Source organism: Haemaphysalis longicornis, unplaced genomic scaffold, assembly GCF_048455015.1.
Source record: "Haemaphysalis longicornis isolate Haplotype H1 unplaced genomic scaffold, Haemaphysalis longicornis Haplotype H1 scaffold_6, whole genome shotgun sequence".
Classification (NCBI taxonomy): Eukaryota; Metazoa; Arthropoda; class Arachnida; order Ixodida; family Ixodidae; genus Haemaphysalis; species Haemaphysalis longicornis.
This window is the reverse complement of record NW_027526407.1, coordinates 151,627,505-151,640,232: the sequence shown is the minus strand read 5'-3', so window position 1 is coordinate 151,640,232 and position 12,728 is coordinate 151,627,505. Positions and strand designations below refer to the sequence as shown.

Here is a 12,728-nt window from a genome sequence, read left to right as displayed (position 1 = left end):
ACCATGCCTTGCTTTGCACCATGTACTCCAACGAAGTTGAGCGAGTGAATGTCGCAGTTTCCTAAGGTTGCCAGTTGGTTTTATTCCCCTATTCTTGGACTAACACCCCTTTTTTGTGCAGCCCTCACGGCAGCGTTGTTGTAGCACCGGGAACTGTAGCACCGGGTAGGTCCATTTGTTGTTGTTGTAGCACCGGGTAGGTCCATTTCGTCCGCTTCTAGCTTGCGTAACGTGACCTCAACAAAGCTCTCGGCATATTTCTTCCTTACCTAGATAAAACCGAGGAAGGACTCCTCCACATTGACTGATTTTTTATCGCAATCCACCTCCACGTATCGCACAATCTTTGACATTTGTTCACGGTGCGCCTGGTAGGAAGTCGTGTCGAGCACGATTCCATAATACTTGTCTTTACTTATTATTTGCAGCAAGGACTTTCGAACTTCGGCAGCCATCATGTGGATGAATTCGTTTTCGACAAGACGTGATGAGTACGATGTGGACCCGGTATGACTTTCAACGTATGCGAAGTGGTGCTTCATGACGGGGTCAAAAACAGCAACTTACTTTTAAAGGTCATGGAAATTTCCGGCATTACTCTCGCGGCTGTTTGAAGACTCTCGGTGCCCTCCCAATGCTAAGTTCTAAGTAGCAAGAAATTTTATCTAGCGGAGTACTCTTGTCAAAATTACATGTCAGTGGTGCTTTTATTTCTCTATCTCTGGTTGAATGACGGCATCAATTATTCCTGCGGTACCGATTAAACTTATTTCCACTGTTGGAAACTCATTTGGTGATTATTAGCATTTTCGTGGAGCGTAATCCTCTCGGCTGCCTTCCACTTGTTAAATCCCCCTTCTTTCTCCAAAGATGATAGTTGATCTGAGCGGGGGAAATGAGGCAACAAATGCAAAATGCTGCCTGTTTGGAAGAAGATAAGCTAACCACGAGCGGGTCAGTTCTTCACCACGGTCATCGCCTACCTTCGTAAATCGGTCGTTGGTCATTGACGGGTTGCTTGCCTGGTGTGTCAGTTTTTCGCCTCCAACAGAAAGTAACCGCTGCGGCTGGAACTACAATGCAACCCCGAGCTCAGGAGCGCAACGCTTTCCATTGAGCATTCGGGGAGGGTAGGTTTTGAATGAACATGAGCATAATGCTTTGGTGTCAAAATAAAAGAAGATTCCTGCAATCCACTGCACGTGGTTCACCTGGTCTTGTAAGAATAGCTGCAAAGGCTTAATAGAAATGTCAGAATGCAAATTTTGGAGCGTCCCCCACCCCACTGCCCGCTTCTGGAATACGAACGAAAACGGATAAAAGCACATGCATGCATGCTGCACGCATGCACACTGGGGTTGCCTCCTGGACCCCGTACCAAAGTATTGTATTCACACACAGGTGGTGCCACTTCGCGACAAGGAGAGCAGTTTAACTGCTTGAACAGCGACATTGTAATAAAGGAAGAGCGCTTAGGAAGACAAGGACGAAGAGACGGGGACGTATATGGGGCGCAATGCCAGGGGACATGAACGGGGCGCTACGGCTCTTCATTTGCTACAGTCACCAAGCCCACACTGGCGCTCTCTTCGCCCCCACTACCGCGACACGGTAACCCGCTGCCGCTCGCTTTTTTCCCTCGGGCACATGTTGGGAGGACTCGGCTCGGCGCCCCCTCCCAAGTGGCGCCCGGGGCACTTCTACCCCCTTGCTCCCCTTAGTTACGCCACTGGTTACAACACTGCACAGCTCACACTGTCACCAAACTCAGAACGGCAGTTCGATGCACGTACAGATATTTATACTGCTGACATGCAATGCATCTTGCTTTAAAGGCACCCGGCAAGACTCTTGGAGCAGTGGAAGTGAATCTGTGCTACGTTTAGGTTACACTGCCACGAATACCTGAGCGAAATATTACACGTGCACGTGAAGCGGTGGGCGCGCAAATCGGTGTGAAAGACTGGGGAAAACCAACCGTGCTCTCTTCAGTTTTCCTCATTATGTGCACCCCTGGCATGGCTGGCCTAAACGACATCATTGCAGCAATGACTGTGCTATTGGCTGTCGCTGGTCAACTTCGCGGCTTATTTCTCGCATTTCCTGTGACGATCTGCCGTCGTCGGCGCTGTGTACCAAGCTCTTCTAAGCCTGAACCTCTACGCACAGTTTTGGGGTTTCTTTTGTGTTTTGAGTGCGCGCGGAGCTTGAGTGACGGACTAAATACTGGCCTTTAAACGAGAGCACTCGACAACAAAAGTTCATCGCTCTCAAATTGCCCTATCACCCTGAGCGCTTGCTTGCGAGCAGGCCTGGTTTTTTTGGGCACCAGACCGTAAATAAACCCCTTCACGTTGCGGAGAAAAGAAGAAAACTCCCCGACGTGTGATATAGCGAAGGCCCCCCAAGAGAACGCCGCAAGCCGTCCCGCACTCCCGAAGAGAGCGCGCAGCTTTCGTCGCGTTGTCCGCGGTTCAGTTGAGAGGGAACAATTATGCGTGATCTCCCATTGCACTGTTACGAATCGGCCAGCGCCGCCGTACTTTCCCGCATCACTCCTCGGCTCTGCGGCGAAGCCACTGCGTGCGCCTTTGAAAACAGGCGCCACCATGTCGGTGACAAGTTTCGACAAGCCCAGCTCAGACGCTTCGCTTTCGGCGCATTTCAAAACTTCGGCGGCTGCCGGCGAGGCTCGTCTCCACGCTCTTCAAGGACACAGGGGCCCCGCGAACTCAGCGGAGTCCTCCTCCCTCCCCTCTCTTGGACTCAATGTGCGCCGAGGCTACGAACTCTGGAAAGAGCGTTGTGTGTGTCGGTGACGTTCGTGGCGTGTTCCAGCTTGTTGGCGTTTTGACCGTTACGGCTTTTGGGTATAAATAGAGCTGCGCAAGCGCTGTAATTCATTCCTGTTAGAGCAGCGAATCCATGCTGTCGCTCTGCTCGAGTCCTGCATTGCAACCTCGCCCGTCGGGGCATTGTTTTTTGGCTTCGGCTCACCTCTCGCTATGAAGTAAACAGTTTACGTTGGCCTATCAGCTCTGGACATCTTCCCGGCTGCAGTCGGCCTTCGCGGTCTCAACAACTGGTTGGCAGCGGTCGGATGGCAACTCCGTAACACCTGGAGCCAGCGGTGCGAGATCCAACACCACGGACGTCGAGGCGGCTTCGGACTTCGCAGAATTCACGGCGGTCAATGGTGAGTGCGGGACTTTTCTTCACTGAGTTTTACCAGGCTTCTGAGGATAGCTGGTGGGGCGTGTGTTTTTGTCCGGTTGGTTATTCGCGCAAAACATTTTTGGAGCAGTGGGGAAGCAGTACTCTAGACCGGCCATGAATTTGAAAGCGTTGAAAAAACCGCAGTTGTTGGAGCTTGCTAAACAGTTGTGCTTGGATGTTACGGACGCGCTGAGAAAGCCAGAGCTGATACAGGCTATACTCGCTGTCGGGGCTGATGATGAGGAGCTGTCTGTATGCATTGAGCTGGTCAATGGCAGGGAGACCGCGAAACGTCAGGCCGCCGAGGCGGAGGCTGAGCGCCAGCGTAAGGAGCTCGAGAGGCAGAAACGAGAGCAGGAACACGAGGAAAAGATGCGATGGTACGCCCTCAATATCGAGCGAATCCGAAGGGAAAGAAAGAAGCTCGAAAGAGAGAGACTCCAACGGGAGAACGAGCACCTAGAGCATGAAATTCAACTCGAGCAGGAAGAAGTGAAGCCCGAGTTAGAATTGTTGCTCGAAAAAGACCTCGTTGTCGAGGAAAGCACCGTGCCAGCGCTGCCAGTAGCAGACGCTCGGGAGCGCGAGTCAGAGGCGACGGTTGCGGCACAGCAGCGCGGCAAGGTTTCTGAGAGGGATAACGACGGCGCATTAGCTCAGACTCTCGGCATAGGTGACAGAGGGCAGTGCGTGTTTACTGAGTGCGATAATGTGTCGGCGTTTGTTTTGGAGATCTCGGCAGAGTGTTCGGACGGTTCAAATTCGCGGGAGGCCTTGGGAACGGCTACCGATTTGAACGTGAACATTTCGCGAGATAGCGACGTTTCGCAGGAATGCGTAAACGATTAGGTTACCGAGAGGCCGCACGAGGCCGGCCAAACGGAGGATGTTCCTTCGGACGGTAGTGCGGAAACGAGCGACGTGGTGGGAAAGCCTGCAGCCGAGGCAGCAAACGGTTTGCACGGTTCAGTTGGGAGTCATGAAGATCTCGCCCCTGAGCAAGCCGATTCCGTCCTGCCACCAGCTCAGGTAACTGACCTCGAGCAACGGCCAGCCGAGCTCGTAGAGATTCAGATGTCTGGGGCGGCTGAGCCGTCTTTTGAGACAGGGCAGCTTAGTGTTAGTGTAGTTCTGGCAGTGAGGAAGAACGGGAACACGCTTCGGGCTTCGCGTGCTGAGCCTGCCGCCGAAAGCGCGAGGGACGACGAGGTAGTGACTGTTCGGAGCTACCAGGTGTCTAATGAGCTCGTCGTGCCCGTTTCACTCCCAGCTGATGCTCCCGACGATAGGCCAACATCGGCTGAGCTAGTTGAGGTTCCGGTGTCGCCTGTGGCTGAGCGGAAGTCGGGAACCGACCAGCCTAGAGGAGAGAACGAAAACGCGTTCAGAAGTTTGCTTGCCGAACGCGTTCGTGAAAAGGCGAGCAAGAAGGATAAAGGGAAATTTTCCGCACGTACTTGTGGCGCGTGTTTCAGTGCGGGCACGCCAAGGGGCAAAGCCGTGAGCTCGCATCGCTCCAAGGGAACGCCGCCTCCAGGAAGGAGTGCGCGCCTTACGTTCGAACGCTGGAAAATCTCGCTCGCTCCTCCGCGCGCTCGACTGTTGTCGAAGAGAACGGCCGGTGTCCTCTCACGCGGTCGCAGCAGCGTTCAGAGAACGGTCGCACCTAAAGTGCGGTACAAATTGGGGAAAGCTCGGAGCAATGACGAGAGCTCAAATCGCGGCTCTCAGCGCGAGAAGTGGCCTGTAGACGCCTGACTTTCTCAATTTCATTGTTTTTCCTGGAGCAGGTTTCGCCCTTTACGATTACATTTCTTTTTGTCTGGGACATTTCCAATCTCGCGAAATGTCACCTTTCAAGTTTGTGCACTTGTATAAAGTACTGCTGGGCAAAATATAACTATAGTAGTTAGTTATTCGCGTATTTTTTATCGCAACTAGAAGCCTGGTAGAGCTTCAGTGTGGATTTATATTCGCACTTGCCGGCGATGCGGTTGTGTCTTCCTGTGTTGTTCTGTTGCTTGCCTGACCAAGCCAGAGATGTTCTTGGGGAGCCACTACTCGTCCCGTGACCGCCCCGGTGAAGCTCCAGCACGGTGTCGTACAGCCCAGGCCTGGAGTCGAGCGTCTGCCGAGCTCTTCACTTCGAAAGCATCCCTCCGGACAACGGTTGAAGACCCTTATCCATCGGGATCTCGGACCCCCGGTGGCGAAGCTGTTACGAATCGGCCAGCGCCGCCGTACTTTCCCGCATCACTCCTCGGCTGTGCGGCGAAGCCACTGCGTGCGCCTTTGAAAACAGGCACCGCCATGTCGGTGACAAGTTTCGACAAGCCCGGCTTAGACGCTTCGCTTTCGGCGCATTTCAAAACTTCGGCGGCTGCCGGCGAGGCTCGTCTCCACGCTCTTCAAGGACACAGAGGCCCTGCGAACTCAGCGGAGTCCTCCTCTCTCCCCTCTCTCGGACTCAACGTGCGCCGAGGCTACGAACTCTGGAAAGAGCGTTGTGTGTGTCGGTGACGTTCGTGGCGTGTGCCAGCTTGTTGGCGTTTTGACCGTTACGGCTTTTGGGTATAAATAGAGCTGCGCAAGCGCTGTAATTCATTCCTGTTAGAGCAGCGAATCCATGCTGTCGCTCTGCTCGAGTCCTGTATTGTAACCTCGCCCGTTGGGGCATTGTTTTTCGGATTCGGCTCACCTCTCGCTATGAAGTAAACAGTTACGTTAGCCTATGGCTTCTGGACTTCGTCACGGCTGCAACAGCGGCTGGCCGCTCGCATCATACACGCTACCACTCGTATGTCGGAGGCCACGGAGCTCGGATCGGGTGCCCCCACTCGGTCGCAACAGCACGTATTTTCGGTGATAGTGAACGTATTTTTATGATTCTTGTCGAGGAGATTGCTGGGACAATATACTTTACCGTGAAATACATTCGAAGTAGTCCATGGTAAGTGCTGCAGGGCCCTTTAAGAATGCGAAAATTCCAGAAAGAACAGTTATCATCAATCTTGAGTTAGCAGTTCCTGTTGTCTTGTTACAAAGAATTTCAATAACGTTTAGGGAAAGTTGCAACAATGTATGGCCCAAAGCCATTTTCTATTTTTCAAAGATACAACTGGTTCAGAGATGCTGTGGTTCAAAAAAGCGAAGCAGCACAGAGGAAATAACGCAAAGTAACAATAGTCACATTGTTTGAGCTGACAAGGCCCCCAACCTCACTGAGTCAAGACAAAGCTGAGAGTTTCTAAATTTAAACTACACAGTGGAACCCCTCTGATACGTTCCCCGAACGTACGATGACCCGCTCTTACGACGGATAGCCGCAGTCCCGCAAACTTCCCATATAAACCATGCATTAAAAACCCCGATGATATGACGCTCACGTGAGCCCGGTACGCTTCATACGATGGACACTGACGCGAATAAACGGGCGTTTTTCTGGGTCCACGTTTACACCGCTTCACCGCCTTGTCCTGACCTTATTTATTCGTAACCCCAATTTGACGCTGCTTGATGTCTAAAGGTCCGCAGGCGGTCCCGAACAGACACAAGCAAGCAAGCGGGTACTTGTGAGCGGGAGTTAACCTGCGACGGCCCCACGCGGCAGCAGTATGCCAACACGCCAACCGCGAGAAGTTGAAGTTCAGGTGGCAGGCGGATCGTGAATTTGAAGCTCCCGTCGAGCTACCGACCAATGCGAAAACAAATACGGTGCATCTCCACAGCGTTAACCGCTTTCCCCACCCTTTCGATCCACGTTTTATTTATTTATTTATTTATTTATTTACAGATACTGCAGGCCCTTCTCAGGCCCATGCAGGAGTGAAGACAAAGAAATACATCGGTGGAAATTCAACATACAACTCGACAATACATCAGTGTTGCTTGACGTAATTTTAAAACGTACAATACACATAGGCGGAGGCGCAAATATGCTTACACAATCGCCTATGGAAAAGAAATTACAATGATAATGTATTCCAATTTTGAAACAGCACTTCAACCAAAGCTTATATTATCAATACGCTGAGAAAACACTTCTAACGACACAGAGTTCACCGTCTCTTCAGGTAACATATTCCAGTAAGAAATTGCTCGGGGAAACAAAGAAAATTTATGTAAATTAATGTAACTAATCGGTTGCCTAATAGTCTTCCCGTGATGAGTCCTCGCTGAATGTTTGAAAGGCTCTTGGATGTAGTTTTCCCGCGACAATTTGAAGTGACCTTAGTAAAGCTGATAAAGACATTTTAGGCTAGATATGACCCTACGCTGCTCGAGTTTTTGGAGGTTTGCCCTATTACCTAAAGTGGTTACGCTCGAGTAACGCCAATAAACAGTATAAATGAAGCGCAAAGCTAAATTCTGTACTCTTTCAATTTTGCTTATCAAGTATTGTTGGTAAGGGCTCCAAATGACATCTGCATACTCCAACTTAGGTCGTACTAGTGCTTTGTAAGCGTTTAATTTCACAGCAGGAGGGGTATTGCGCTACTTTTTATTCAAAAATGCCAATTTCTTAAGTGCACCCTGACAATTGTTATCAATGTGCGTTTCCCAAATAAGGTTACTTGTAAGTGTGACGCCTAGATATTTAACCTTATCAGATTTGTTGATGGTAGCATTACCTAAAGAATAAGTAAAGATGAGGGGCCTCTTTTTGTTGCTGAATGTAATAGAAGTTGTCTTAGTAGCATTTATTCTTAAACCCCACTTTGTACACCATGTCTCAATTGAGTGCAAAGCATTGTTTAATTTAGTTTGGTCATCTCGAGTATTAATAGCTGTGTATACCACGCAGTCGTCCGCAAATAATTTAATATGGATAGGGGGTTCAACAGTAAGATAAATATCATTTATATATACTAAAAAAAAGGAGAGGGCCCAGTACAGAGCCCTGTGGAACTCCAGAGTAGACGTCCAACTCTTCGGAGATACACTCATTAATGGCGACACACTGTGTTCTATTTCTTAAGTAACATTCTATCCATGCGACTACTTTTCGTTCAATGCCAATTGCGAGTAGTTTTGTAATCAGATCGGGATGGGGGACGACATCGAACGCCTTTGACAAATCTAGAAATATAGCGTCGGTTTGACCATTTGTATTAAGTGTACTAATTAAATCATCTGTTATTTCTGATAGTTGGGTAACGGTTGATAAACCAGATCTAAAACCATGCTGTTTAGAATAAAGCAAATGGTTGTATTCTAGGTAAGTAATGATGGCCTTGTAGATAATATGCTCAAATAATTTGCAACAAGTACTCGTTAAGTATAAACTGGCCTGTAGTTGTTAATTTCTGGAGGAGAGCCAGATTTATGCACGGGAATAATTTTTGCCGAGCGCCAGTCATCGGGAATAGTCGAAGTGCGTAAGGACATAACGTAAATTTGATGTAGATATTTAGCTACCCAAGCAGCATATCTACTTAAAAAAGTATTAGACAGTTTATCGGGGCCAGCTGATTTCTTCACGTCTAGTTTATGCAAAAGGCTCAGGACACCATCCTCTGTTATTTCTACTTCAGGCATAGGACAATCAAAAACATATGACGGCAGCGCAGCGTGCGAAGCTGTCCGCGTGAACACGGATAGGAAAAAGGCATTAAATTTGTTAGAAATGGTAGTCGCGTCAACAATACTTTCGCCTGAAACATTTATCTCCGAAATGCTTTGTTTATCTTTTGAGAGATAGCGCCAAAACGTTTGGGGTTGGTTGTTCATGAATGACTTCAAAGTAAGGGAAAAGAAATGTTCTTTTGCTAATCGCGTTTTTTCCTTCAGATTAGAAATAAGGCTTTGTAGGTCGCTTGTGTTACCACGTTTGCAACGTCGCTTAATTTTTCGTTTTAAATGAATCAATTCTCGCGAGAACCAAGGGTGTTCTCTATTAATGCGTTTTCGTTTTAATGGTACATACTCTCGCTCACAAAAGAAAACAATTTCTTTAAAGTCTGACCACATTTGTTTAACATCCGTGATTAGGCTAAAACTAACGAAGCGCGATTCCAAATATTTTAAGACAGCATTGCCGTCCGCATGAGTGTAGTCTCTGACAAGAATTTCTGACGGTTTAGTAAAAGAACGTGCACCCGAGACAGGACATGACAAAGCAAGCAACTTGTGATCGGAAATCCCGTTTTCAACACTAACGGAGGAGCCTTGAAGAGAGCTACTAACAAAGGCCAAATCAAGGAGTGAAGAGGACCAGTCAACAACCCTAGCGTTTTTATGGCTTTTCACAGAGTACAGCGAGCTGTCTGGTGCCCAGCTGAACAGGGGGAAAAGCAAGGCGCTCCGCTTTGGCGCGTTCGCGTCGGACCTGCCTGGCCTGGCGGCATTGGATGGGTTGCCCGAGTGAAAGTGTTGGGGGTTGTCTTTCGCGCGTCGGGCGAAGTGGCGAATGAGACATGGGGGCAGTTGAGAAAGGAAAGGCGGAGGCGCGGCTAGCAGTAGCTGCATCCTTCGACCTTTGTTTGCAGGAGCGCAGCTATGTGATAAAAGCCTGTGTATCGGCAGCCTACTACTACGTAGCGAGGGTGGCGCGGCCACCACGGCATGTACTCAGGAAACTGGGAACTATGCTCGGCTCCTTTTTCTGGGGTGGGAAAACTGAAAAAGTGGCCCGCACTTGCTTGCGACTTCCAAGCAGCATGGGCGGTTTCAGTATCCCCTGTTTAGGAACAATGAGTAGTCTCCTCGCAATAAGGAACTTGCTCAACCTAGCTAGTGATGAGGAATACCCGGGGCGAAAGCTCTGTGAGTTCTTCCTTGGCACTGACCGAACATTGTTTTTCGATGGTCTGCGGGTAGGACCCTCAGCCGAGCAGCCACCCCCGTTTTATAAGCACGTCATAAAGTCGTTCAGAAATTTGAGAACGCAACTCCCTGACATTGACGTCTTCAACACACCGCCGAGTAAAATTTGCGAAACCATCGCAGTGACGCAGCTCACTCAGGACCAGCTCCGAAAGAGCAGGGCGGTAAGGTGGAAGCAGCTGACGGCCTCATTTTTACCGGCCGACGTGAGATATTTCAGCTGGCAACGCGGCTGGGGGGTCCTGCCCACGGCAGACCGCATCGCGAAATGGGGTGTGGCACCCTCCAACAGGTGCCCACAGTGCGGGCAGCGTGAAACCCTGCAGCACGCGATTTTCGATTGCAAGGTTGGAAAGACCTACTGGAAATTGTTAGCTCGGATGTTTGGACATAAACTCGACGCACGCACAAAGTCGCGCGACGCATTTGTTCTGTTTTTACTGTGCGTTGGTGCCCAGATCATCTGGAAAAGGCGCGGCTTTGCGGCTCTCAGAGCGCGGCCGCAAAAGTACATGTTTCCAATGCTTCGGAAAATGCGCTCGCATCTATTCGATCACCTGGAGGCTGAGCTCGCCGCGCTGGGGGAAGAGCAGTTCCGTCAGCGGTGGTCCACTCGGTTTATCCATGTGGTAAACAAACAAATAGAAGTGTCTATTCTACCCTATTGACTGTTGTATTGATCTTGGCGTATTGTCGTGAACTTTCGAGGATGTGATCTACAGTGATCTTTCAGAGTAATTGTGCTTCTAATAGTGTGTGTACTAGTGAACTATGGAGGACTGTGGAGTGAACTGTGTGTGTAGTGAGTGGTGTAGTAAGTGAAGTGATACATGCAGTGTGTATGGTTTAGGCGACCCGTGTAGTAGTTAGCACAGCGGGTCTTTGTATCGGCGATTAATAAATTTTCTTGGAGAAGTCAGCACTTTTGGACTGTTTGCCATCATGGGATAAATCAGACCAGTTTATACCCGGCAAGTTGAAGTCTCCTGTAACTATAATATTCGATCTGGAATTTGTATTTTCTGCAAGGTAGTCGTACATGGCTTCTAAATATTCGTGGGAAGCATTAGGTGGTCTGTATACGCCACCCAGAAGTATATTTTTTCCAAGAAATTTAAGTTTACACCATACACTTTCGTGGTCACAAATGCCACCCAAAATAGTGAAACCAATGTTGTTTTGAATGGCGATGGCTACTCCCCCCTCCCCCCCTGATTCCCTGTCTTTACGAATAAGTTTATAAGTAGAGGGTACGACTTCCGAATCCTGCACACCTGCATGCAACCATGTTTCTGTAATTACTAAGACATAAGGATGATAACAGGATATTACGTCTTCGACTAAACCAGATTTATTCACGATGCTGCGCGCATTGAGCGAGACAACTATGAGCACTTTGGTTACAGACTGTCATTTTTTATCGCGCCTTCGCTTGGCCACACGGGCAGGCGCAGCTGAATCAGGTTCAATTCGCTCCTGCGCAGCAGGCCGCGTGACTTCTACCCGGCAGCTTAGAAGTTGGTCCCAAGTGTAAACTTTGTCGTCTACCTTCAATTTATCACAAGATAGTAAAACCTTCGCCCCATTAGCCTTTTCCTCAGCTGCAGAACGCCACAGCTTGCCGCGCAAGTCACGTAGCCTTTTTGAGAAGTCCTCTGATACTGAAATCTCCGTTCCTTTTAGCTTAGGGCACGATGCCAGTATTTTAATTTTCTCAGAAAAATCAAAACGCCGCAGTATAACCGGCCGCTGTTTCTCAGCATGTTTGAAAACCAACCTGTGAATCCGCTCAATTGATTTAACTTCCACGCCAAGTAACTCTTTAAATACCTCTTGCTCAACTCTGTTTCGCAGGGATTTGTTGTCTTCGTTTGGTTCTTCACTTAAGCCATAAATTATAACATTAGTTCTTCGACTACGATTTTCCAGGTCCTCGATCTTAGCTGACAGCTCTTCTACCAGTTCCTTTGTCCCCTTGCAGTGTACCTCGTGCTCGGCCAGCTTATCCTCACATTTTTTAAACGAGCAAGCTCCTTTTCCATCGAAGTTATCCTTTCCTGTACATTACCTATAGTTAATTCAACCTGTTTTAGATTAGCAGAAAGCGCGGTGAGCGTCTTATTGGTTTTTATTTGCTCTTTTAGTATTTTCTTCAGAATTTGGCTATTTACGCTAGCTTCAGACTCCGAATCCGAGGTCGGTCCGGGGTTTAGCTCTACGTCTCCAGATGTTAACAACAGCAATTTTATAACATGCAAGCAATCACACAACGACGCAAGCAGACTCTGTGGGCTCGGCAGCACGGTTAAGGTAAGTGAATCGTCCCTAATTGAATACACACAATATTTCTCACCAACCTGGGTGAAGAAATATAAGTTCATGAGCGTCCGTCCGTACGCGGTGCTGCCAAGCCCACTGAAAGGCTGCAGAAGCTGGCTCCGGGTTTTATGCCAAATCCGGGAAGTGTCCACTGACGTCACACTGGTGGCGAGATGGTGGCGGAACAGCACTCGAGGCACAGCCTGCCGCTCCATCGATGACGCTTTATCGAAGGAAAACTCCGGCGCAGGCGCGATGAAACTTGCTTGCGATAAAGGGATGTCAGCCGGTCGCCCCATGATGGAATCCACCCCCAGCAGGCCAATCTGGGTGAAGAAATAGAAGTTCATGAGCATCCGTCCGTACGC

At 49.2% G+C, this 12,728-nt stretch overlaps 1 pseudogene; it reads right to left on the bottom strand.

Moving 5' to 3' along the window:
* Positions 1 to 11,451: 11,451 nt before the first annotated feature.
* On the bottom strand, positions 11,452 to 12,494 carry LOC144143304 (uncharacterized; annotated as a pseudogene).
* Positions 12,495 to 12,728: the final 234 nt, after the last annotated feature.